Below are 26,499 nucleotides of genomic sequence, written 5' to 3'. Positions count from 1 at the left end.
TCCAACGGATCAGCAAACAGCGTCAGTCTTCGTTCTCGGGACATCAGTCGTTTGCATCATCAGCAAAGAAAGGACAGGGCAAAGTATCAGTATGGCATAGCTAAGGAACAAGAACTTCCCTCATATAGAGGAGAAGTAAGTATCAGGTAAGGAATAAGTAAAGGGTGGTTTAGAGTAACAGGGCGAACAAACGGCTAAGTCTCAAACGAAATGGCCTAAATGGCTCAGTAGAATGGCAAAGAATGGCTTGGAGTGGAATGTCCAATAAATGCCTGATTTCTCCTCGGGTCATGTGGTTAAATCAAAACTGTCTAATTTACTCCTAATTCCTCAATGGATAATCACTGGTATAATTCTCAATGGATAATTCTCTGTCCAATAATCTTCACCAGAGTTTTACACAAACCACAGTTCTCATGTCGTTGATTGGCCCATGTTATTCACGTTTTCATCGGTTGGAATGTCAGGTAAGAAAAGTTACATTTTACGCTACAGTCAGTAGTTCCATTGTTTTCTCCTACTCCAGGCAGCCTTGCACCTGTTACAAATTACCCTGTTGCATTCAGCAAGAATGTCTCCTTGAGCAAGTAGGGTCCCATGAGAAAGAATTTACTACAGCTAAACACATCTCTAGCTTCTGGGAAAGTACAGTTTCATGTCCTTCAGGAAAATAGCACATTGCACGTTAGAAAAAGACAGTTCAATATGAGACCAGGCAGCTAGGCACAGACCTTCGCTAAACTAAGGCCTACTGCTTAATGAACAAACTCCTAATACATAACTCCAATTTTGATATGTTAATACAAATTAAAAACATTAGTACATAATTAATTCAGCATTAATAACTTTCATTAGTCTTCGTATACATTGGTAGCCACTCCGCGTGGGCACATTTCAAACGTGTGCATTATTTCTACGTTAACACATTTTTTATGCAGCTTCATTACACAATATATTGTAAGCTTTTCATGTTAATATTAATTTTAAAAGACACACTCCAGCAATCCCTCCTCTGATGACTCTTGTCATCACACAAATCTTCCCTACTAATTTTACATACTAAAATTCCCTCATATCAATCTCTTCCCTTCTTGGTTTCCCCTTTGATCTTGCCCTGAATCATTTTTCCCTTTGTTTTTCTTCCCTCCTCCTATTATTTTTCGCCATCTTCAATTTTATTCTTTTACTAATTTTACATGCCACCCATGATCCAAATAAGCAATCTATAACAATCAATATCCCCTGTATTATTTTAGACAATATCCCATGCCAAATGTTACTAATCCAATTTCCCACTGAAGCAAATCCTTTCCCAACCTTTTTCCAAACACCTGGTTCTTTCAAATCCTTCAAGTCCGTACTATCCCTAGTCAAGTTAGTAAGCATACTTCTAATCTCATTACTATTATCTGGTATGTAAGCGCAACAATTACACCCATTGAGCAATCTACAAACTCTGCCATTTTTCACTAAAAGAATGTCTAAAGCAAGCCTGTTTTGAAGAGTCATAGCCGCCTCGGCAGCAAGTTCAGTATCCATCAGGAGTATAGCCCCTGAAAAGTTTGTCAGCATGTTATCCTCAATAGTAGACAACTTTTGAATCTTTCTGTAGTTCACAATAACTCCCACTGAAGAAATTATCGTCCCAAATATGTCTCCTACTACACCAGCAGCAGTCTCTTTCTTATGTCTAGTACGATGTAATTCAGACAATTTTGGTAACCTTTTCAAATCGTCAAGTTGATATATCTTTGGGAAAACTATCCCCAAATAACATGTCCCATACTATCCCTTTGGAAGACGGTAATAAGCATTAAGTCCACATATATAATAAATCCCGGGGATTGCTGGATCCTGTCCATTTAACATGAACGTCCATTTACTCTGAAACAAAAACACACGCTTACATTCACTCATTCCCACAAACACATTGTAATAGTATGATTTGGTCTTGGATATGCAAAGCTTTCCTACATGTAGTGCGTCTAAAGCTAACTTCCCTTGTTCTCTAATTGCACTATAACCGTCCCTACTAGCAAAGGCCCGTTGCTGTAATCCTTTCTCTAGTTTACCCTTCAATGCCCTTCTTCTCTCTTCCCTGTGATCTAAAAAGCTTTTCTCTACAGGTGTAAGCAAACATGTCAAATTATTGTGGTGTGCATAAGATGTACTAATTGTTAATGTTGCCTGAAAGAATCCTTTAACTAACTTTATGCTATAGTACTTAGCTACCCCACTCACATCCTCTATGATAGGCACATTAGAAAACACAAGATCATGATTTGAGTAAAAATATTGAATCTCTTCCTGGTTATAGAATCTTGTTAGTAACAGACTACAACGTATCCCATATGTTAATGACAGTCTATGAGAGGTAACCCCCTCTTGTACCGAAACAGGAATCTGTGTACACACAAAACAATCTTTTGCATCCATTGTGTCAACATACTCACTCAGCAAGCGATAGAAAACATCAGTGCATAGTTCCCCTTTCGAGTTAGTTCCCTCATGCAAGTATCTTGTATCCAGCTCAAACCTCTCCCAGGCTGTTAGTGCAGTGGTAGTCTCAGGAATTGTAGCATTGTTAGTCCCACTTTTATCCATTAGTGTCATACTCACAACCACGACCCTAATGAACATTTATTACATGAACCTTTTTTGCAAAAGTATTTGGTTCAAGTAAACTTAAAGTGTTGGGATTCAAGCCCACGGCTCCAGAGAGACTGGAGCCTAAATCTAGCCAGTTTAGCCTGCTCAGCCATGCTACCTCACATCTACAAGCTCACAACTATAGTAACTTGGCCAAACACTGTGGACACCCGCTGTGGTGACCTGGCTATGCAGGGTAACGCAGCATTCACCGACAGTTGAGCGAGTTACAGGTGAAAAGCAAAGTATAATAACTGTCTGCATATAATATATGTCTTTCCTTATTTATTCTTCTTCCCCATTGTATGTTTGCTCTCTGCTTTAGAAACGCGAGCTGTCATCACTGCAAGGAAACGTATCACACAGCGTTCTACTGTTTACACTCACTGAACTTTCAGCATCACAGTGACCCCTCTCGTCGCCTCTATAGTTAGACTTCAAGACAGCTGGTTTCTTTACCGATACAATTCTTGTCACCTGAGGTTGTGGTTTTTTAAAATAAGAAGGCTCGGTCCCACTGTCTGGCTACCCTTATATATATACGTCACCACTTTGCATAGTCCCACCTCTCGCTATGTGGATCGTAGGTGCAGAAGGCAGAGAGTGAGACACTGATGCAGACAAAATACGTTTGTGAGTTGAAAAATACTGGCAGCAGTGGGATTCGAACCCACACTTCCAAAGAGACTGGAGCCTTAATCCAGCGCCTTAGACCGCTCGGCCACACTACCCTGTGCAAACCTGTTTCTGTAAGCTTTCTGAAGTGAGATGTTCTGCTGTATAGGGGAGTTGGAGAATAAGGGTGTATAGCCTGTGAAGTGATCCTAGGAAAGTCAACGCCAACAGCAGCAGACACGTGATACATTCAGTAGGTCAGGATTGGCCCCGGGCCATGGGAGGTGTCAGGGAGCGCCAGTCCTGAGAGTCCGTAGGAAGACAACCCTTACATTGGCGTCCCGCACGCGCTGCTTCTCTTTCTTTAAGGATAAGGAATCAAACTATCTACGTCCCTCAACTTACCAACCCTCCGCCTCAGGAAATATTTTGTGATTCATGAGCAGAACCCAGCTGGCGCGGTTTACAGTAATGCCTAAGCACAGTACTCAACTGAGCGGTGTTTCCAAACTGAGCCGTTGTACTGCCGGAAATACCATGGGATATGTCATTTAACTTTCTCATAAAATAGGGTTAACCCAGCCCTACCACATACTAAAAACTAAAGACGGAACAATAAACCGACGAGGATGGGATTCGAACCCACGCGTGCAGAGCACAATGGATTAGCAGTCCATCGCCTTAACCACTCGGCCACCTCATCTTGAAAACACCATGTTTCAGGAGTACAAAATATGGTAGCCAAAATGTGTTCTATTAGGTGATAGTTGTCTAAACATAATAAAGAGCACATATTTACAGATTGTTATGGTAACTTGTTGTCTTCAGCTTTGCTCTATACGACCTTGTTGTCCATCCCTACTTCAGCTTGAATTTATATGTTAAAAGTAATGTAATCATGAAAATTACACTTTCCAAACGTGTTCTATCCATATGTGATGTATTATCACACTACCCTCAAATGAGCTAAGATTGCTTTAATTCAGTTGTACGTGGATTTAAAGTGCAATATCATACAAATATTGTACTGGTATGGCGCTTTCGAGTCTCTAGGTGTCAGTTATTGGTGGTGTGCTTACATGTCAACATTAGGCAGCAAATAGTACACAATTAAGGAAAACTGCCTTCCCATTTAATGTGCATTGTTCTGCAAAAAGTTTTAAGTAGGAGAAAGTAAAACTTAGTTTATAAAACCACCTAAACTGGGAGTATTGCCGCTACAGCTATGACACTTCAGTTTAAAAACGTACGTGCATCAACAAGAAATATTTTTGTGCTAAATAAATTGCTGTCCGACTACTCACGTAATGCATAAAACTGAGGCAGTTGTAATTACAATACATTGAAGTAATATTTTGGTAGTTTTTGTTGACGATGACTCCGCAGCAAGCGATCAGATTACTTTTTATTAGTGAAGGCGCGTCAGAGCCTTGATAAGTAAACTTACAAGGAGACACGCCTAGGTCGATGAACCTTTTAGACCAGGTTCGGGGACTTCCCAGTACGAGATGTCTTTTGGCATCGCAAATCAATAGATCAATATCTCAACAACAATCGCAATAACTAATCAGCATGCTAATCAATAACCTTTAATGAGAGTCAATAAAGTGAACACACCATGATCGTTCAGTCATGAATAACCACACCAATTTAGTTAAGTGTTAGGATATTTATTTCCCTACTGGTTACAATCTAAAGTCATTTCTGTTAATCTCATCAGCAATTCATCTCATTAGTAACTCTTCAGATTTGCAATTAGAAACGCAATTAATCAATGCATAGAGAATATTCACTCAGTATTAACACATAATTATTAAGAAGCAACTTAGCAAAGTCTCAGTAGTGCATGGTTCAACAAAGCAAAAACTCAGTCATTTGTCTATTTGCGGCAGATTTTAGTGAACACCTTAAATAACCTCGTATTAGCATCAGCATGTTGGGCTTCATGCAAAACTATTTAGCAAACACAAATTTGGAAAACATCTAACTATGGCCTCTATCAAAGAGCAGTTGGTACCTAGAAAGAAAAGGCAAACAGACAATTACAATTTTCATCAGATAGTTACCCATCCAACGGATCAGCAAACAGCGTCAGTCTTCGTTCTCGGGACATCAGTCGTTTGCATCATCAGCAAAGAAAGGACAGGGCAAAGTATCAGTATGGCATAGCTAAGGAACAAGAACTTCCCACATATAGAGGAGAAGTAAGTATCAGGTAAGGAATAAGAAAAGGGTGGTTTAGAGTAACAGGGCGAACAAACGGCAAAGTCTCAAACGAAATGGCCTAAATGGCTCAGTAGAATGGCAAAGAATGGCTTGGAGTGGAATGTCCAATAAATGCCTGATTTCTCCTCGGGTCATGTGGTTAAATCAAAACTGTCTAATTTACTTCTAATTCCTCAATGGATAATCATTGGTGCATCGCCATCTCTGTCCAATAATCTTCACCAGAGTTTTACACAAACCACAGTTCTCATGTCGTTGATTGGCCCATGTTATTGACGTTTTCATCGGTTGGAATGTCAGGTAAGAAAAGTTACATTTTACGCTACAGTCAGTAGTTCCATTGTTTTCTCCTACTCCAGGCAGCCTTGCACCTGTTACAAATTACCCTGTTGCATTCAGCAAGAATGTCTCCTTGAACAAGTAGGGTCCCATGAGAAAGAATTTACTACAGCTACACACATCTCTAGCTTCTGGGAAAGTACAGTTTCATGTCCTTCAGGAAAATAGCACATTGCACGTTAGAAAAAGACAGTTCAATATGAGACCAGGCAGCTAGGCACAGACCTGCGCTAAACTAAGGCCTACTGCTTAATGAACAAACTCCTAATACATAACTCCAATTTTGATATGTTAATACAAATTAAAAACATTAGTACATAATTAATTCAGCATTAATAACTTTCATTAGTCTTCGTATACATTGGTAGCCACTCCCCGTGGGCACATTTCAAACGTGTGCATTATTTCTACGTTAACACATTTTTTATGCAGCTTCATTACACAATATATTGTAAGCTTTTCATGTTAATATTAATTTTAAAAGACACACTCCAGCAATCCCTCCTCTGATGACTCTTGTCATCACACAAATCTTCCCTACTAATTTTACATACTAAAATTCCCTCATATCAATCTCTTCCCTTCTTGGTTTCCCCTTTGATATTGCCCTGAATAATTTTTCCCTTTGTTTTTCTTCCCTCCTCCTATTATTTTTCGCCATCTTCAATTTTATTCTTTTACTAATTTTACATGCCACCCATGATCCAAATAAGCAATCTATAACAATCAATATCCCCTGTATTATTTTAGACAATATCCCATGCCAAATGTTACTAATCCAATTTCCCACTTAAGCAAATCCTTTCCCAACCTTTTTCCAAACACCTGGTTCTTTCAAATCCTTCAAGTCCGTACTATCCCTAGTCAAGTTAGTAGGCATACTTCTAATCTCATTACTATTATCTGGTATGTAAGCGCAACAATTACACCCATTGAGCAATCTACAAACTCTGCCATTTTTCACTAAAAGAATGTCTTAAGCAAGCCTGTTTTGAAGAGTCATAGCCCCCTCCGCAGCAAGTTCAGTATCCATCAGGAGTATAGCCCCTGAAAAGTTTGTCAGCATGTTATCCTCAATAGTAGACAACTTTTGAATCTTTATGGAGTTCATAATAACTCCCACTGAAGAAATTATCGTCCCAAATATGTCTCCTACTACACCAGCAGCAGTCTCTTTCTTATGTCTAGTACGATGTAATTCAGACAATTTTGGTAACCTTTTCAAATCGTCAAGTTGATATATCTTTGGGAAAACTATCCCCAAATAACATGTCCCATACTATCCCTTTGGAAGACGGTAATAAGCATTAAGTCCACATATATAATAAATCCCGGGGATTGCTGGATCCTGTCCATTTAACATGAACGTCCATTTACTCTGAAACAAAAACACACACTTACATTCACTCATTCCCACAAACACATTGTCATAGTATGATTTGGTCTTGGATATGCAAAGCTTTCCTACATGTAGTGCGTCTAAAGCTAACTTCCCTTGTTCTCTAACTGCACTATAACCGTCACTACTAGCAAAGGCCCGTTGCTGTAATCCTTTCTCTAGTTTACCCTTCAATGCCCTTCTTCTCTCTTCCATGTGATCTAAAAAGCTTTTCTCTTCAGGTGTAAGCAAACATGTCAAATTATTGTGGTGTGCATAAGATGTACTAATTGTTAATGTTGCCTGAAAGAATCCTTTAACTAACTTTATGCTATAGTACTTAGCTACCCCACTCACATCCTCTATGATAGGCACATTAGAAAACACAAGATCATGATTTGAGTAAAAATATTGAATCTCTTCCTGGTTATAGAATCTTGTTAGTAACAGACTACAACGTATCCCATATGTTAATGACAGTCTATGATAGGTAACCCCCTCTTGTACCGAAACAGGAATCTGTGTACACACAAAACAATCTTTTGCATCCATTGTGTCAACATACTCACTCAGCAAGCGATAGAAAACATCAGTGGATAGTTCCCCTTTCGAGTTAGTTCCCTCATGCAAGTATCTTGTATCCAGCTCAAACCTCTCCCAGGCTGTTAGTGCAGTGGTAGTCTCAGGAATTGTAGCATTGTTAGTCCCACTTTTATCCATTAGTGTCATACTCACAACCACGACCCTAATGAATATTTATTACATTAACCTTTTTTGCAAAAGTATTTGGTTCAAGTAAACTTAAAGTGTTGGGATTCAAGCCCACGGCTCCAGAGAGACTGGAGCCTAAATCTAGCCAGTTTAGCCTGCTCAGCCACGCTACCTCACATCTACAAGCTCACAACTATAGTAACTTGGCCAAATACTGTGGACACCCGCTGTGGTGACCTGGCTATGCAGGGTAACGCAGCATTCACCGACAGTTGAGCGAGTTACAGGTGAAAAGCAAAGTATAATAACTGTCTGCATATAATATATGTCTTTCCTTATTTATTCTTCTTCCCCATTGTATGTTTGCTCTCTGCTTTAGAAACGCGAGCTGTCATCACTGCAAGGAAACGTATCACACAGCGTTCTACTGTTTACACTCACTGAACTTTCAGCATCACAGTGACCCCTCTCGTCGCCTCTATAGTTAGACTTCAAGACAGCTGGTTTGTTTACCGATACAATTCTTGTCACCTTAGGTTGTGGTTTTTTAAAATAAGAAGGCTCGGTCCCACTGTCTGGCTACCCTTATATATATACGTCACCACTTTACATAGTCTCACCTCTCGCTATGTGGATCGTAGGTGCAGAAGGCAGAGAGTGAGACACTGATGCAGACAAAATACGTTTGTGAGTAGAAAAATACTGGCAGCGGTGGGATTCGAACCCACGCCTCCAAAGAGACTGGAGCCTTAATCCAGCACCTTAGACCGCTCGGCCACACTACCCTGTGCAAACCTGTTTCTGTAAGCTTTCTGAAGTGAGATGTTCTGTTGTGTAGGGGAGTTGGAGAATAAGGGTGTATAGCCTGTGAAGTGATCCTAGGAAATTCAACGCCAACAGCAGCAGGCATGTGATACATTCAGTAGGTCAGGATTGGCCCCGGGCCATGGGAGGTGTCAGGGAGGGCCAGTCCTGAGAGTCCGTAGGAAGACAACCCTTACATTGGCGTCCCGCACGCGCTGCTTCTCTTTCTTTAAGGATAAGGAATCAAACTATCTACGTCCCTCAACTTACCAACCCTCCGCCTCAGGAAATATTTTGTGATTCATGAGCAGAACCCGGCTGGCGCTGTTTACAGTAATGCCTAAGCACAGTACTCAACTGAGCGGTGTTTCCAAACTGAGCCGTTGTACTGCCGGAAATACCATAGGATATGTAATTTAACTTTCACATAAAATAGGGTTAACCCAGCCCTACCACATACTAAAAACTAAAGACGGAACAATAAACCGACGAGGATGGGATTTGAACCCACGCGTGCAGAGCACAAGGGATTATAATCCATCGCCTTAACCTCTCGGCCACCTCGTCTTCAAAACACCATGTTTCAGGAGTACAAAATATGGTAGTCAAAATGTGTTCTATTAGGTGATAGTTGTCTAAACATAATAAAGAGCACATATTTACAGATTGTTATGGTAACTTGTTGTCTTCAGCTTTGCTCTATACGACCTTGTTGTCCATCCCTACTTCAGCTTGAATTTATATGTTAAATGTAATGTAATCATGAAAATTACACTTTCCAAACGTGTTCTATCCATATGTTATGTACTATCACACTACCCTCAAATGAGCTAAGATTGCTTTAATTCAGTTGTACGTGGATTTAAAGTGCAATATCATACAAATATTGTACTGGTATGGCGCTTTCGAGTCTCTAGGTGTCAGTTATTGGTGGTGTGCTTACATGTCAACATTAGGCAGCAAATAGTACACAATTAAGGAAAACTGCCTTCCCATTTAATGTGCATTGTTCTGCAAAAAGTTTTAAGTAGGAGAAAGTAAAACTTAGTTTATAAAACCACCTAAACTGGGAGTATTGCCGCTACAGCTATGACACTTCAGTTTAAAAACGTACGTGCATCAACAAGAAATATTTTTGCGCTAAATAAATTGCTGTCCGACTACTCACGTAATGCATAAAACTGAGGCAGTCGTAATTACAATACATTGAAGTAATATTTTGGTAGTTTTTGTTGACGATGACTCCGCAGCAAGCGAGCAGATTACTTTTTATTAGTGAAGGCGCGTCAGAGCCTTGATAAGTAAACTTACAAGGAGACACGCCTAGGTCGATAAACCTTTTAGACCAGGTTCGGGGACTTCCCAGTACGAGATGTCTTTTGGCATCACAAATCAATAGATCAATATCTCAACAACAATCGCAATAACTAATCAGCATGCTAATCAATAACCTTTAATGAGAGTCAATAAAGTGAACACACCATGATCTTTCAGTCATGAATAACCACACCAATTTAGTTAAGTGTTAGGATATTTATTTCCCTACTGGTTACAATCTAAAGTCATTTCTGTTAATCTCATCAGCAATTCATCTCATTAGTAACTCTTCAGATTTGCAATTAGAAACGCAATTAATCAATGCATAGAGAATATTCACTCAGTATTAACACATAATTATTAAGAAGCAACTTAGCAAAGTCTCAGTAGTGCATGGTTCAACAAAGCAAGAACCCCGTCATTTGTCTATTTGCGTCAGATTTTAGTGAACACCTTAAATAACCTCGTATTAGCATCAGCATGTTGGGCTTCATGCAAAACTATTTAGCAAACACATATTTGGAAAACATCTAACTATGGCCTCTATCAAAGAGCAGTTGGTACCTAGAAAGAAAAGGCAAACAGACAATTACAATTTTCATCAGATAGTTACCCATCCAACGGATCAGCAAACAGCGTCAGTCTTCGTTCTCGGGACATCAGTCGTTTGCATCATCAGCAAAGAAAGGACAGGGCAAAGTATCAGTATGGCATAGCTAAGGAACAAGAACTTCCCTCATATAGAGGAGAAGCAAGTATCAGGTAAGGAATAAGTAAAGGGTGGTTTAGAGTAACAGGGCGAACAAACGGCAAAGTCTCAAACGAAATGGCCTAAATGGCTCAGTAGAATGGCAAAGAATGGCTTGGAGTGGAATGTCCAATAAATGCCTGACTTCTCCTCGGGTCATGTGGTTAAATCAAAACTGTCTAATTTACTCCTAATTCCTCAATGGATAATCATTGGTGCATCGCCATCTCTGTCCAATAATCTTCACCAGAGTTTTACACAAACCACAGTTCTCATGTCGTTGATTGGCCCATGTTATTGACGTTTTCATCGGTTGGAATGTCAGGTAAGAAAAGTTACATTTTACGCTACAGTCAGTAGTTCCATTGTTTTCTCCTACTCCAGGCAGCCTTGCACCTGTTACAAATTACCCTGTTGCATTCAGCAAGAATGTCTCCTTCAGCAAGTAGGGTCCCATGAGAAAGAATTTACTACAGCTACACACATCTCTAGCTTCTGGGAAAGTACAGTTTCATGTCCTTCAGGAAAATAGCACATTGCACGTTAGAAAAAGACAGTTTAATATAAGACCAGGCAGCTAGGCACAGACCTTCGCTAAACTAAGGCCTACTGCTTAATGAACAAACTCCTAATACATAACTCCAATTTTGATATGTTAATACAAATTAAAAACATTAGTACATAATTAATTCAGCATTAATAACTTTCATTAGTCTTCGTATACATTGGTAGCCACTCCCCGTGGGCACATTTCAAACATGTGCATTATTTCTACGTTAACACATTTTTTATGCAGCTTCATTACACAATATATTGTAAGCTTTTCATGTTAATATTAATTTTAAAAGACACACTCCAGCAATCCCTCCTCTGATGACTCTTGTCATCACACAAATCTTCCCTACTAATTTTACATACTAAAATTCCCTCATATCAATCTCTTCCCTTCTTGGTTTCCCCTTTGATCTTGCCCTGAATAATTTTTCCCTTTGTTTTTCTTCCCTCCTCCTATTATTTTTCGCCATCTTCAATTTTATTATTTTACTAATTTTACATGCCACCCATGATCCAAATAAGCAATCTATAACAATCAATATCCCCTGTATTATTTTAGACAATATCAAATGCCAAATGTTACTAATCCAATTTCCCACTGAAGCAAATCCTTTCCCAACCTTTTTCCAAACACCAGGTTCTTTCAAATCCTTCAAGTCCGTACTATCCCTAGTCCAGTTAGTAAGCATACTTCTAATCTCATTACTATTATCTGGTATGTAAGCGCAACAATTACACCCATTGAGCAATCTACAAACTCTGCCATTTTTCACTAAAAGAATGTCTAAAGCAAGCCTGTTTTGAAGAGTCATAGCCCCCTCCGCAGCAAGTTCAGTATCCATCAGGAGTATAGCCCCTGAAAAGTGTCTCAGCATGTTATCCTCAATAGTAGACAACTTTTGAATCTTTATGGAGTTCATAATAACTCCCACTGAAGAAATTATCGTCCCAAATATGTCTCCTACTACACCAGCAGCAATCTCTTTCTTATGTCTAGTACGATGTAATTCAGACAATTTTGGTAACCTTTTCAAATCGCCAAGTTGATATATCTTTGGGAAAACTATCCCCAAATAACATGTCCCATACCATCCCTTTGGAAGACGGTAATAAGCATTAAGTCCACATATATAATAAATCCCGGGGATTGCTGGATCCTGTCCATTTAAAATGAACGTCCATTTACTCTGAAACAAAAACACACGCTTACATTTACTCATTCCCACAAACACATTGTCATAGTATGATTTGGTCTTGGATATGCAAAGCTTTCCTACATGTACTGCGTCTAAAGCTAACTTCCCTTGTTCTCTAATTGCACTATAACCGTCACTACTAGCAAAGGCCCGTTGCTGTAATCCTTTCTCTAGTTTACCCTTCAATGCCCTTCTTCTCTCTTCCGTGTGATCTAAAAAGCTTTTCTCTACAGGTGTAAGCAAACATGTCAAATTATTGTGGTGTGCATAAGATGTACTAATTGTTAATGTTGCCTGAAAGAATCCTTTAACTAACTTTATGCTATAGTACTTAGCTACCCCACTCACATCCTCTATGATAGGCACATTAGAAAACACAAGATCATGATTTGAGTAAAAATATTGAATCTCTTCCTGGTTATAGAATCTTGTTAGTAACAGACTACAACGTATCCCATATGTTAATGACAGTCTATGATAGGTAACCCCCTCTTGTACCGAAACAGGAATCTGTGTACACACAAAACAATCTTTTGCATCCATTGTGTCAACATACTCACTCAGCAAGCGATAGAAAACATCAGTGGATAGTTCCCCTTTCGAGTTAGTTCCCTCATGCAAGTATCTTGTATCCAGCTCAAACCTCTCCCAGGCTGTTAGTGCAGTGGTAGTCTCAGGAATTGTAGCATTGTTAGTCCCACTTTTATCCATTAGTGTCATACTCACAACCACGACCCTAATGAATATTTATTACATGATTCTTTTTTGCAAAAGTATTTGGTTCAAGTAAACTTAAAGTGTTGGGATTCAAGCCCACGGCTCCAGAGAGACTGGAGCACTAAATCTAGCCAGTTTAGCCTGCTCAGCCACACTACCTCACATCTACAAGCTCACAACTATAGTAACTTGGCCAAATACTGTGGACACCCGCTGTGGTGACCTGGCTATGCAGGGTAACGCAGCATTCACCGACAGTTGAGCGAGTTACAGGTTGAAAGCAAAGTATAATAACTGTCTGCATATAATATATGTCTTTCCTTATTTATTCTTCTTCCCCATTGTATGTTTGCTCTCTGCTTTAGAAACGCGAGCTGTCATCACTGCAAGGAAACGTATCACACAGCGTTCTACTGTTTACACTCACTGAACTTTCAGCATCACAGTGACCCCTCTCGTCGCCTCTATAGTTAGACTTCAAGACAGCTGGTTTGTTTACCGATACAATTCTTGTCACCTTAGGTTGTGGTGTTTTAAAATAAGAAGGCTCGGTCCCACTGTCTGGCTACCCTTATATATATATGTCACCTCTTTACATAGTCTCACCTCTCGCTATGTGGATCGTAGGTGCAGAAGGCAGAGAGTGAGACACTGATGCAGACAAAATACGTTTGTGAGCTGAAAAATACTGGCAGCGGTGGGATTCAAACCCACGCCTCCAAAGAGACTGGAGCCTTAATCCAGCACCTTAGACCGCTCGGCCACACTACCCTGTGCAAACCTGTTTCTGTAAGCTTTCTGAAGTGAGATGTTCTGTTGTATCGGGGAGTTGGAGAATAAGGGTGTATAGCCTGTGAAGTGATCCTAGGAAAGTCAACGGCAACAGCAGCAGGCACGTGATACATTCAGTAGGTCAGGATTGGCCCCGGGCCATGGGAGGTGTCAGGGAGCGCCAGTCCTGAGAGTCCGTAGGAAGACAACCCTTACATTGGCGTCCCGCACGCGCTGCTTCTCTTTCTTTAAGGATAAGGAATCAAACTATCTACGTCCCTCAACTTACCAACCCTCCGCCTCAGGAAAGATTTTGTGATTCATGAGCAGAACCCGGCTGGCGCTGTTTACAGTAATACCTAAGCACAGTACTCAACTGAGCGGTGTTTCCAAACTGAGCCGTTGTACTGCCGGAAATACCATGGGATATGTCATTTAACTTTCACATAAAATAGGGTTAACCCAGCCCTACCACATACTAAAAACTAAAGACGGAACAATAAACCGACGAGGATGGGATTTGAACCCACGCGCGCAGAGCACAATGGATTAGCAGTCCATCGCCTTAACCACTCGGCCACATCGTCTTCAAAACACCCTGTTTCAGGAGTACAAAATATGGTAGCCAAAATGTGTTCTATTAGGTGATAGTTGTCTAAACATAATAAAGAGCATATATTTGCAGATTGTTATGGTAACTTGTTGTCTTCAGCTTTGCTCTATACGACCTTGTTGTCCATCCCTACTTCAGCTTGAATTTATATGTTAAACGTAATGTAATCATGAAAATTACATTTTCCAAACGTGTTCTATCCATATGTGATGTACTATCATACTATCCTCAAGTGAGCTAAGATTGCTTTCATTCAGTTGTACGTGGATTTAAAGTGCAATATCATACAAATATTGTACTGGTATGGCGCTTTCGAGTCTCTAGGTGTCAGTTATTGGTGGTGTGCTTACATGTCAACATTAGGCTGCAAATAGTACACAATTAAGGAAAACTGATTTCCCATTTAATGTGCATTGTTCTGCAAAAAGTTTTAAGTAGGAGAAAGTAAAACTTAGTTTATAAAACCACCTAAACTGGGAGTATTGCCGCTACAGCTATGACACTTCAGTTTAAAAACGTACATGCATCAACAAGAAATATTTTTGCGCTAAATAAATTGCTGTCCGACTACTCACGTAATGCATAAAACTGAGGCAGTCGTAATTACAATACATTGAAGTAATATTTTGGTAGTTTTTGTTGACGATGACTCCGCAGCAAGCGATCAGATTACTTTTTATTAGTGAAGGCGCGTCAGAGCCTTGATAATAAACTTACAAGGAGACACGCCTAGGTCGATGAACCTTTTAGACCAGGTTCGGGGACTTCCCAGTACGAGATGTCTTTTGGCATCACAAATCAATAGATCAATATCTCAACAACAATCGCAATAACTAATCAGCATGCTAATCAATAACCTTTAATGAGAGTCAATAAAATGAACACACTATGATCTTTCAGTCATGAATAACCACACCAATTTAGTTTAGTGTTAGGATATTTATTTCCCTACTGGTTACAATCTAAAGTCATTTCTGTTAATCTCATCAGCAATTCATCTCATTAGTAACTCTTCAGATTTGCAATTAGAAATGCAATTAATCAATGCATAGAGAATATTCACTCAGTATTAACACATAATTATTAAGAAGCAACTTAGCAAAGTCTCAGTAGTGCATGGTTCAACAAAGCAAGAACTCAGTCATTTGTCTATTTGCGTCAGATTTTAGTGAACACCTTAAATAACCTCGTATTAGAATCAGCATGTTGGGCTTCATGCAAAACAATTTAGCAAACACAAATTTGGAAAACATCTAACTATGGCCTCTATCAAAGAGCAGTTGGTACCTAGAAAGAAAAGGCAAACAGACAATTACAATTTTCATCAGATAGTTACCCATCCAACGGATCAGCAAACAGGGTCAGTCTTCGTCCTCGGGACATCAGTCGTTTGCATCATCAGCAAAGAAAGGACAGGGCAAAGTATCAGTATGGCATAGCTAAGGAACAAGAACTTCCCTCATATAGAGGAGAAGTAAGTATCAGGTAAGGAATAAGTAAAGGGTGGTTTAGAGTAACAGGGCGAACAAACGGCAAAGTCTCAAACGAAATGGCCTAAATGGCTCAGTAGAATGGCAAAGAATGGCTTGGAGTGGAATGTCCAATAAATGCCTGATTTCTCCTCGGGTCATGTGGTTAAATCAAAACTGTCTAATTTACTCCTAATTCCTCAATGGATAATCATTGGTGCATCGCCATCTCTGTCCAATAATCTTCACCAGAGTTTTACACAAACCACAGTTCTCATGTCGTTGATTGGCCCATGTTATTGACGTTTTCATCGGTTGGAATGTCAGATAAGAAAAGTTACATTTTACGCTACAGTCAGTAGTTCCATTGTTTTCTCCTACTCCAGGCAGCCTTGCACCTGTTACAAATTACACTGTTGCATTCAGCAAGAATGTCTCCTTGAGCAAGTTTGGTCCCATGAGAAAGAATTTACTACAGCTACACACATCTCTAGCTTCTGGGAAAGTACAGTTTCATGTCCTTCAGGAAAATAGCACATTGCACGTTAGAAAAAGACAGTTTAATATGAGACCAGGCAGCTAGGCACAGACCTTCGCTAAACTAAGGCCTACTGCTTAATGAACAAACTCCTAATACATAACTCCAATTTTGATATGTTAATACAAATTAAAAACATTAGTACATAATTAATTCAGCATTAATAACTTTCATTAGTCTTCGTATACATTGGTAGCCACTCCCCGAAAGCACATTTCAAACGTGTGCATTATTTCTACGTTAACACATTTTTTATGCAGCTTCATTACACAATATATTGTAAGCTTTTCATGTTAATATTAATTTTAAAAGACACACTCCAGCAATCCCTCCTCTGATGACTCTTGTCATCACACAAATCTTCCCTACTAATTTTACATACTAAAATTCCCTCATATCAATCTCTTCCCTTCTTGGTTTCCCCTTTGATCTTGCCCTGAATAATTTTTCCCTTTGTTTTTCTTCCCTCCTCCTATTATTTTTCACCATCTTCAATTTTATTCTTTTACTAATTTTACATGCCACCCATGATCCAAATAAGCAATCTATAACAATCAATATCCCCTGTATTATTTTAGACAATATCCCATGCCAAATGTTACTAATCCAATTTCCCACTGAAGCATATCCTTTCCCAACCTTTTTCCAAACACCTGGTTCTTTCAAATCATTCAAGTCCGTACTATCCCTAGTCAAGTTAGTAAGCATACTTCTAATCTCATTACTATTATCTGGTATGTAAGCGCAACAATTACACCCATTGAGCAATCTACAAACTCTGCCATTTTTCACTAAAAGAATGTCTAAAGCAAGCCTGTTTTGAAGAGTCATAGCCCCCTCCGCAGCAAGTTCAGTATCCATCAGGAGTATAGCCCCTGAAAAGTTTGTCAGCATGTTATCCTCAATAGTACACAACTTTTGAATCTTTATGGAGTTCATAATAACTCCCACTGAAGAAATTATCGTCCCAAATATGTCTCCTACTACACCAGCAGCAGTCTCTTTCTTATGTCTAGTACGATGTAATTCAGACAATTTTGGTAACCTTTTCAAATTGTCAAGTTGATATATCTTTGGGAAAACTATCCCCAAATAACATGTCCCATACTATCCCTTTGGAAGACGGTAATAAGCATTAAGAGCACATATATAATAAATCCCGGGGATTGCTGGATCCTGTCCATTTAACATGAACGTCCATTTACTCTGAAACAAAAACACACGCTTACATTCACTCATTCCCACAAACACATTGTCATAGTATGATTTGGTCTTGGATATGCAAAGCTTTCCTACATGTAGTGCGTCTAAAGCTAACTTCCCTTGTTCTCTAATTGCACTATAACCGTCACTACTAGCAAAGGCCCGTTGCTGTAATCCTTTCTCTAGTTTACCCTTCAATGCCCTTCTTCTCTCTTCCGTGTGATCTAAAAAGCCTTTCTCTACAGGTGTAAGCAAACATGTCAAATTATTGTGGTGTGCATAAGATGTACTAATTGTTAATGTCGCCTGAAAGAATCCTTTAACTAACTTTATGCTATAGTACTTAGCTACCCCACTCACATCCTCTATGATAGGCACATTAGAAAACACAAGATCATGATTTGAGTAAAAATATTGAATCTCTTCCTGGTTATAGAATCTTGTTAGTAACAGACTACAACGTATCCCATATGTTAATGACAGTCTATGATAGGTAACTCCCTCTTGTACCGAAACAGGAATCTGTGTACACACAAAACAATCTTTTGCATCCATTGTGTCAACATACTCACTCAGCAAGCGATAGAAAACATCAGTGGATAGTTCCCCTTTCGAGTTAGTTCCCTCATGCAAGTATCTTGTATCCAGCTCAAACCTCTCCCAGGCTGTTAGTGCAGTGGTAGTCTCAGGAATTGTAGCATTGTTAGTCCCACTTTTATCCATTAGTGTCATACTCACAACCACGACCCTAATGAATATTTATTACATGAACCTTTTTTGCAAAAGTATTTGGTTCAAGTAAACTTAAAGTGTTGGGATTCAAGCCCACGGCTCCAGAGAGACTGGAGCCTAAATCTAGCCAGTTTAGCCTGCTCAGCCACGCTACCTCACATCTACAAGCTCACAACTATAGTAACTTGGCCAAACACTGTGGAAACCCGCTGTGGTGACCTGGCTATGCAGGGTAACGCAGCATTCACCGACAGTTGAGCGTGTTACAGGTGAAAAGCAAAGTATAATAACTGTCTGCATATAATATATGTCTTTCCTTATTTATTCTTCTTCCCCATTGTATGTTTGCTCTCTGCTTTAGAAACGCGAGCTGTCATCACTGCAAGGAAACGTATCACACAGCGTTCTACTGTTTACACTCACTGAACTTTCAGCATCACAGTGACCCCTCTCGTCGCCTCTATAGTTAGACTTCAAGACAGCTGGTTTGTTTACCGATACAATTCTTGTCACCTTAGGTTGTGGTTTTTTAAAATAAGAAGGCTCGGTCCCACTGTCTGGCTACCCTTATATATATACGTCACTACTTTACATAGTCTCACCTCTCGCTATGTGGATCGTAGGTGCAGAAGGCAGAGAGTGAGACACTGATGCAGACAAAATACGTTTGTGAGTTGAAGAATACTGGCAGCGGTGGGATTCGAACCCACGCCTCCAAAGAGACTGGAGCCTTAATCCAGCGCCTTAGACCGCTCGGCCACACTACCCTGTGCAAACCTGTTTCTGTAAGCTTTCTGAAGTGAGATGTTCTGTTGTATAGGGGCGTTGGAGAATAAGGGTGTATATCCTGTGAAGTGATCCTAGGAAAGTCAACGCCAACAGCAGCAGGCACGTGATACATTCAGTAGGTCAGGATTGGCCCCGGGCAATGGGAGGTGTCAGGGAGCGCCAGTCCTGAGAGTCCGTAGGAAGACAACCCTTACATTGGCGTCCCGCACGCGCTGCTTCTCTTTCTTTAAGGATAAGGAATCAAACTATCTACGTCCCTCAACTTACCAACCCTCCGCCTCAGGAAAGATTTTGTGATTCATGAGCAGAACCCGGCTGGCGCTGTTTACAGTAATGCCTAAGCACAGTACTCAACTGAGCGGTGTTTCCAAACTGAGCCGTTGTACTGCCGGAAATACCATGGGATATGTCATTTAACTTTCACATAAAATAGGGTTAACCCAGCCCTACCACATACTAAAAACTAAAGACGGAACAATAAACCGACAAGGATGGGATTCTAACCCACGCGTGCAGAGCACAATGGATTAGCAGTCCATCGCCTTAACCACTCGGCCACCTCGTCTTCAAAACACCATGTTTCAGGAGTACTAAATATGGTAGCCAAAATGTGTTCTATTAGGTGATAGTTGTCTAAACATAATAAAGAGCACATATTTACAGATTGTTATGGTAACTTGTTGTCTTCAGCTTTGCTCTATACGACCTTGTTGTCCATCCCTACTTCAGCTTGAATTTATATGTTAAATGTAATGTAATCATGAAAATTACACTTTCCAAACGTGTTCTATCCATATGTGATGTACTATCACACTACCCTCAAATGAGCTAAGATTGCTTTAATTCAGTTGTACGTGGATTTAAAGTGCAATATCATACAAATATTGTACTGGTATGGCGCTTTCGAGTCTCTAGGTGTCAGTTATTGGTGGTGTGCTTACATGTCAACATTAGGCAGCAAATAGTACACAATTAAGGAAAACTGCCTTCCCATTTAATGTGCATTGTTCTGCAAAAAGTTTTAAGTAGGAGAAAGTAAAACTTAGTTTATAAAACCACCTAAACTGGGAGTATTGCCGCTACAGCTATGACACTTCAGTTTAAAAACGTACGTGCATCAACAAGAAATATTTTTGCGCTAAATAAATTGCTGTCCGACTACTCACGTAATGCATAAAACTGAGGCAGTCGTAATTACAATACATTGAAGTAATATTTTGGTAGTTTTTGTTGAAGATGACTCCGCAGCAAGCGATCAGATTACTTTTTATTAGTGAAGGCGCGTCAGAGCCTTGATAAGTAAACTTACAAGGAGACACGCCTAGGTCGATGAACCTTTTAGACCAGGTTCGGGGACTTCCCAGTACGAGATGTCTTTTGGCATTACAAATCAATAGATCAATATCTCAACAACAATCGCAATAACTAATCAGCATGCTAATCAATAACCTTTAATGAGAGTCAATATAGTGACCAAACCATGATCTTTCAGTCATGAATAACCACACCAATTTAGTTAAGTGTTAGGATATTTATTTCCCTACTGGTTACAATCTAAAGTCATTTCTGTTAATCTCATCAGCAATTCATCTCATTAGTAACTCTTCAGATTTGCAATTAGAAACGCAATTAATCAATGCATAGAGAATATTCACTCAGTATTAACACATAATTATTAAGAAGCAACTTAGCAAAATCTCAGTAGTGCATGGTTCAACAAAGCAAGAACTCAGTCATTTGTCTATTTGCGTCAGATTTTAGTGAACACCGTAAATAACCTCGTATTAGCATCAGCATGTTGGGCTTCATGCAAAACAATTTAGCAAACACAAATTTGGAAAACATCTAACTATGGCCTCTATCAAAGAGCAGTTGGTACCTAGAAAGAAAAGGCAAACAGACAATTACAATTTTCATCAGATAGTTACCCATCCAACGGATCAGCAAACAGCGTCAGTGTTCGTCCTCGGGACATCAGTCGTTTGCATCATCAGCAAAGAAAGGACAGGGCAAAGTATCAGTATGGCATAGCTAAGGAACAAGAACTTCCCTCATATAGAGGAGAAGTAAGTATCAGGTAAGGAATAAGTAAAGGGTGGTTTAGAGTAACAGGGCGAACAAACGGCAAAGTCTCAAACGAAATGGCCTAAATGGCTCAGAAGAATGGCAAAGATTGGCTTGGAGTGGAATGTCCAATAAATGCCTGATTTCTCCTCGGGTCATGTGGTTAAATCAAAACTGTCTAATTTACTCCTAATTCCTCAATGGATAATCATTGGTGCATCGCCATCTCTGTCCAATAATCTTCACCAGAGTTTTACACAAACCACAGTTCTCATGTCGTTGATTGGCCCATGTTATTGACATTTTCATCGGTTGGAATGTCAGGTAAGAAAAGTTACATTTTACGCTACAGTCAGTAGTTCCATTGTTTTCTCCTACTCCAGGCAGCCTTGCACCTGTTACAAATTACACTGTTGCATTCAGCAAGAATGTCTCCTTGAGCAAGTAGGGTCCCATGAGAAAGAATTTACTACAGCTACACACATCTCTAGCTTCTGGGAAAGTACAGTTTCATGTCCTTCAGGAAAATAGCACATTGCACGTTAGAAAAAGGCAGTTTAATATGAGACCAGGCAGCTAGGCACAGACCTTCGCTAAACTAAGGCCTACTGCTTAATGAACAAACTCCTAATACATAACTCCAATTTTGATATGTTAATACAAATTAAAAACATTAGTACATAATTAATTCAGCATTAATACCTTTCATTAGTCTTCGTATACATTGGTAGCCACTCCCCGTGGGCACATTTCAAACGTGTGCATTATTTCTACGTTAACACATTTTTTATGCAGCTTCATTACACAATATATTGTAAGCTTTTCATGTTAATATTAATTTTAAAAGACTCACTCCAGCAATCCCTCCTCTGATGACTCTTGTCATCACACAAATCTTCCCTACTAATTTTACATACTAAAATTCCCTCATATCAATCTCTTCCCTTCTTGGTTTCCCCTTTGATCTTCCCCTGAATAATTTTTCCCTTTGTTTTTCTTCCCTCCTCCTATTATTTTTCGCCATCTTCAATTTTATTCTTTTACTAATTTTACATACCACCCTTGATCCAAATAAGCAATCTATAACAGTCAATATCCCTTGTATTATTTTAGACAATATCCCATGCCAAATGTTACTAATCCAATTTCCCACTGAAGCAAATCCTTTCCCAACCTTTTTCCAAACACCTGGTTCTTTCAAATCCTTCAAGTCCGTACTATCCCTAGTCAAGTTAGTAAGCATACTTCTAATCTCTTTACTATTATCTGGTATGTAAGCGCAACAATTACACCCATTGAGCAATCTACAAACTCTGCCATTTTTCACTAAAAGAATGTGTAAAGCAAGCCTGTTTTGAAGAGTCATAGCCCTCTCTGCAGCAAGTTCAGTATGCATCAGGAGTATAGCCCCTGAAAAGTTTGTCAGCATGTTATCCTCAATAGTAGACAACTTTTGAATTATTATGGAGTTCATAATAACTCCCACTGAAGAAATTATCGTCCCAAATATGTCTCCTACTACACCAGCAGCAGTCTCTTTCTTATGTCTAGTACGATGTAATTCAGACAATTTTGGTAACCTTTTCAAATCGTCAAGTTGATATATCTTTGGGAAAACTATCCCCAAATAACATGTCCCATACTATCCCTTTGGAAGACGGTAATAAACATTAAGTCCACATATGTAATAAATCCCGGGGATTGCTGGATCCTGTCCATTTAACATGAACGTCCATTTACTCTGAAACAAAAACACACGCTTACATTCACTCATTCCCACAAACACATTGTCATAGTATGATTTGGTCTTGGATATGCAAAGCTTTCCTACATGTAGTGCGTCTAAAGCTAACTTCCCTTGTTCTCTAATTGCACTATAACCGTCACTACTAGCAAAGGCCCGTTGCTGTAATCCTTTCTCTAGTTTACCCTTCAATGCCCTTCTTCTCTCTTCCCTGTGATCTAAAAAGCTTTTCTCTACAGGTGTAAGCAAACATGTCAAATTATTGTGGTGTGCATAAGATGTACTAATTGTTAATGTCGCCTGAAAGAATCCTTTAACTAACTTTATGCTATAGTACTTAGCTACCCCACTCACATCCTCTATGATAGGCACATTAGAAAACACAAGATCATGATTTGAGTAAAAATATTGAATCTCTTCCTGGTTATAGAATCTTGTTAGTAACAGACTACAACGTATCCCATATGTTAATGACAGTCTATGATAGGTAACCCCCTCTTGTACCGAAACAGGAATCTGTGTACACACAAAACAATCTTTTGCATCCATTGTGTCAACATACTCACTCAGCAAGCGATAGAACACATCAGTGGATAGTTCCCCTTTCGAGTTAGTTCCCTCATGCAAGTATCTTGTATCCAGCTCAAACCTCTCCCAGGCTGTTAGTGCAGTGGTAGTCTCAGGAATTGTAGCATTGTTAGTCCCACTTTTATCCATTAGTGTCATACTCACAACCACGACCCTAATGAATATTTATTACATGAACCTTTTTTGCAAAAGTATTTGGTTCAAGTAAACTTAAAGTGTTGGGATTCAAGCCCGCTGCTCCAGAGAGACTGGAGCCTAAATATAGCCAGTTTAGCCTGCTCAGCCACGCTACCTCACATCTACAAGCGCACAACTATAGTAACTTGGCCAAACACTGTGGACACCCGCTGTGGTGACATGGCTATGCAGGGTAACGCAGCATTCACCAACAGTTGAGCGAGTTACAGGTGAAAAGCAAAGTATAATAACTGTCTGCATATAATATATGTCTTTCCTTATTTATTCTTCTTCCCCATTGTATGTTTGCTCTCTGCTTTAGAAACACGAGCTGTCATCACTGCAAGGAGACGTATCACACAGCGTTCTACTGTTTACACTCACTGAACTTTCAGCATCACAGTGACCCCTCTCGTCACCTCTATAGTTAGACTTCAAGACAGCTGGTTTGTTTACCGATACAATTCTTGTCACCTTAGGTTGTGCTTTTTTAAAATAAAAAGGCTCGGTCCCACTGTCTGGCTACCCTTATATATATACGTCACCACTTTACATAGTCTCACCTCTCGCTATGTGGATCGTAGGTGCAGAAGGCAGAGAGTGAGACACTGATGCAGACAAAATACGTTTGTGAGTTGAAAAATACTGGCAGCGGTGGGATTCGAACCCACGCCTCCAAAGAGACTGGAGCCTTAATCCAGCGCCTTAGACCGCTCGGCCACACTACACTGTGCAAACCCGTTTCTGTAAGCTTTCTGAAGTGAGATGTTCTGTTGTATAGGGGAGTTGGAGAATAAGGGTGTATAGCCTGTGAAGTGATCCTAGGAAAGTCAACGCCAACAGCAGCAGGCACGTGATACATTCAGTAGGTCAGGATTGGCCCAGGGCCATGGGAGGTGTCAGGGAGCGCCAGTCCTGAGAGTCCGTAGGAAGACAACCCTTACATTGGCGTCCCATACGCGCTGCTTCTCTTTCTTTAAGGATAAGGAATCAAACTATCTACGTCCCTCAACTTACCAACCCTCCTCCTCAGGAAAGATTTTGTGATTCATGAGCAGAACCCGGCTGGCGCTGTTTACAGTAATGCCTAAGCACAGTACTCAACTGAGCGGTGTTTCCAAACTGAGCCGTTGTACTGCCGGAAATACCATGGGATATGTCATTTAACTTTCACATAAAATAGGGTTAACCCAGCCCTACCACATACTAAAAACTAAAGACGGAACAATAAACCAACGAGGATGGGATTCGAACCCTCGCGTGCAGTGCACAATGGATTAGCAGTCCATCGCCTTAACCACTCGGCCACCTCGTCTTCAAAAACACCATGTTTCAGGAGTACAAAATATGGTAGCCAAAATGCGTTCTATTAGGTGATAGTTGTCTAAACATAATAAAGAGCATATATTTACAGATTGTTATGGTAACTTGTTCTCTTCAGCTTTGCTCTATACGACCTTGTTGTCCATCCCTACTTCAGCTTGAATTTATATGTTAAATGTAATGTAATCATGAAAATTACACTTTCCAAACGTGTTCTATCCATATGTGATGTACTATCACACTACCCTCAAATGAGCTAAGATTGCTTTAATTCAGTTGTACGTGGATTTAAAGTGCAATATCATACAAATATTGTACTGGTATGGCGCTTTCGAGTCTCTAGGTGTCAGTTATTAGTGGTGTGCTTACATGTCAACATTAGGCAGCAAATAGTACACAATTAAGGAAAACTGCTGTAGGAAAGTCCTCCTTTTTTGCCTGATCACCCCCACTCTTTTTGGATAGGTACTGGTGGTTACTGACTCTTGGCTGTGCCCTGGGTACTGCTTACCAGTCCCAGGGCCAGTGCTCTGTGTAAAATGGATATGCAAATTAGGCTAATTATAATTGGCTAAGTTAACCTACCTATAAGTCCCTAGTATATGGTAGGGCATGTAGGTTTAGGGACCACAGCATAGGTGGTGCACACCTAGGTGCACTGCTGAGGTGCCCAGTGTCATTTTAAAAGCAAGCCTGCCTTGCTGGCTGCTTTTAAATTAAAGTTATATGCAAATTCGACTTTGGAATTAAAGGTACTTCCAAAGTCTTAAACTACCTTCTTTTTACATATAAGTCACCCCTAAGGTGTGCCCTATGTGCCCCTAGGGCTGGGTGCCATGTAACTATAAGCAGGGACTTTATAAAAATAGATTTATAAGCCCTGGTGAGGTAAAAACAGCCACATTCGTTTTTCCCTCATTGAAGTAAATGGCCTTCATAGGCTAAAATGGGCAGACTTTATTTTAAATTTTAAAGTCTCCTTAAATGTTACATACCAAGAATTTGGTATCAAATTAATTGTTGTAATAAATCCCACAACTTCCAGTTGTTGGATTTAATATAACTTGATCAGGTAAAAAGGTTAGACTTTGCCTAAAAAGTTGCCAATTTCAGCTCTGCATTGTTTTTGCTGCTGTGCTCTGATTGGCCAGCCTGCAGCAGCTTCTGCCAGGCTACCTTGATGAGGTGTGAAGTGGCCTGACTTCACACAAAGGAATGTGCTTGGGGGAGAGA

The 26,499-nt window shown here is 39.8% G+C and overlaps 9 non-coding genes across 9 annotated transcripts; all 9 read right to left on the bottom strand.

The window, feature by feature from the left end:
* Positions 1-3,298: 3,298 nt before the first annotated feature.
* Positions 3,299-3,380, bottom strand: TRNAL-AAG (transfer RNA leucine (anticodon AAG)). Its single transcript has one exon. It is a non-coding gene; the product is annotated as a tRNA-Leu (tRNA).
* Positions 3,381-3,885: 505 nt separating this feature from the next.
* On the bottom strand, positions 3,886-3,967 carry TRNAS-GCU (transfer RNA serine (anticodon GCU)). The gene has a single exon. It is a non-coding gene; the product is annotated as a tRNA-Ser (tRNA).
* Positions 3,968-8,621: 4,654 nt separating this feature from the next.
* On the bottom strand, positions 8,622-8,703 carry TRNAL-AAG (transfer RNA leucine (anticodon AAG)). Its single transcript has one exon. It is a non-coding gene; the product is annotated as a tRNA-Leu (tRNA).
* A 5,241-nt stretch (positions 8,704-13,944) lies between these two features.
* TRNAL-AAG (transfer RNA leucine (anticodon AAG)) lies at positions 13,945-14,026 on the bottom strand. Its single transcript has one exon. It is a non-coding gene; the product is annotated as a tRNA-Leu (tRNA).
* Positions 14,027-14,531: 505 nt separating this feature from the next.
* TRNAS-GCU (transfer RNA serine (anticodon GCU)) lies at positions 14,532-14,613 on the bottom strand. The gene has a single exon. It is a non-coding gene; the product is annotated as a tRNA-Ser (tRNA).
* Positions 14,614-19,266: 4,653 nt separating this feature from the next.
* Positions 19,267-19,348, bottom strand: TRNAL-AAG (transfer RNA leucine (anticodon AAG)). Its single transcript has one exon. It is a non-coding gene; the product is annotated as a tRNA-Leu (tRNA).
* Positions 19,349-19,853: 505 nt separating this feature from the next.
* TRNAS-GCU (transfer RNA serine (anticodon GCU)) lies at positions 19,854-19,935 on the bottom strand. The gene has a single exon. It is a non-coding gene; the product is annotated as a tRNA-Ser (tRNA).
* A 4,654-nt stretch (positions 19,936-24,589) lies between these two features.
* On the bottom strand, positions 24,590-24,671 carry TRNAL-AAG (transfer RNA leucine (anticodon AAG)). The gene has a single exon. It is a non-coding gene; the product is annotated as a tRNA-Leu (tRNA).
* A 505-nt stretch (positions 24,672-25,176) lies between these two features.
* On the bottom strand, positions 25,177-25,258 carry TRNAS-GCU (transfer RNA serine (anticodon GCU)). The gene has a single exon. It is a non-coding gene; the product is annotated as a tRNA-Ser (tRNA).
* Positions 25,259-26,499: the final 1,241 nt, after the last annotated feature.

Source organism: Pleurodeles waltl, chromosome 12 (genome assembly GCF_031143425.1).
Source record: "Pleurodeles waltl isolate 20211129_DDA chromosome 12, aPleWal1.hap1.20221129, whole genome shotgun sequence".
Taxonomy (NCBI): Eukaryota; Metazoa; Chordata; class Amphibia; order Caudata; family Salamandridae; genus Pleurodeles; species Pleurodeles waltl.
Note: the sequence above shows the minus strand (reverse complement) of the source record. Positions and strands in the feature narration are given on the sequence as shown.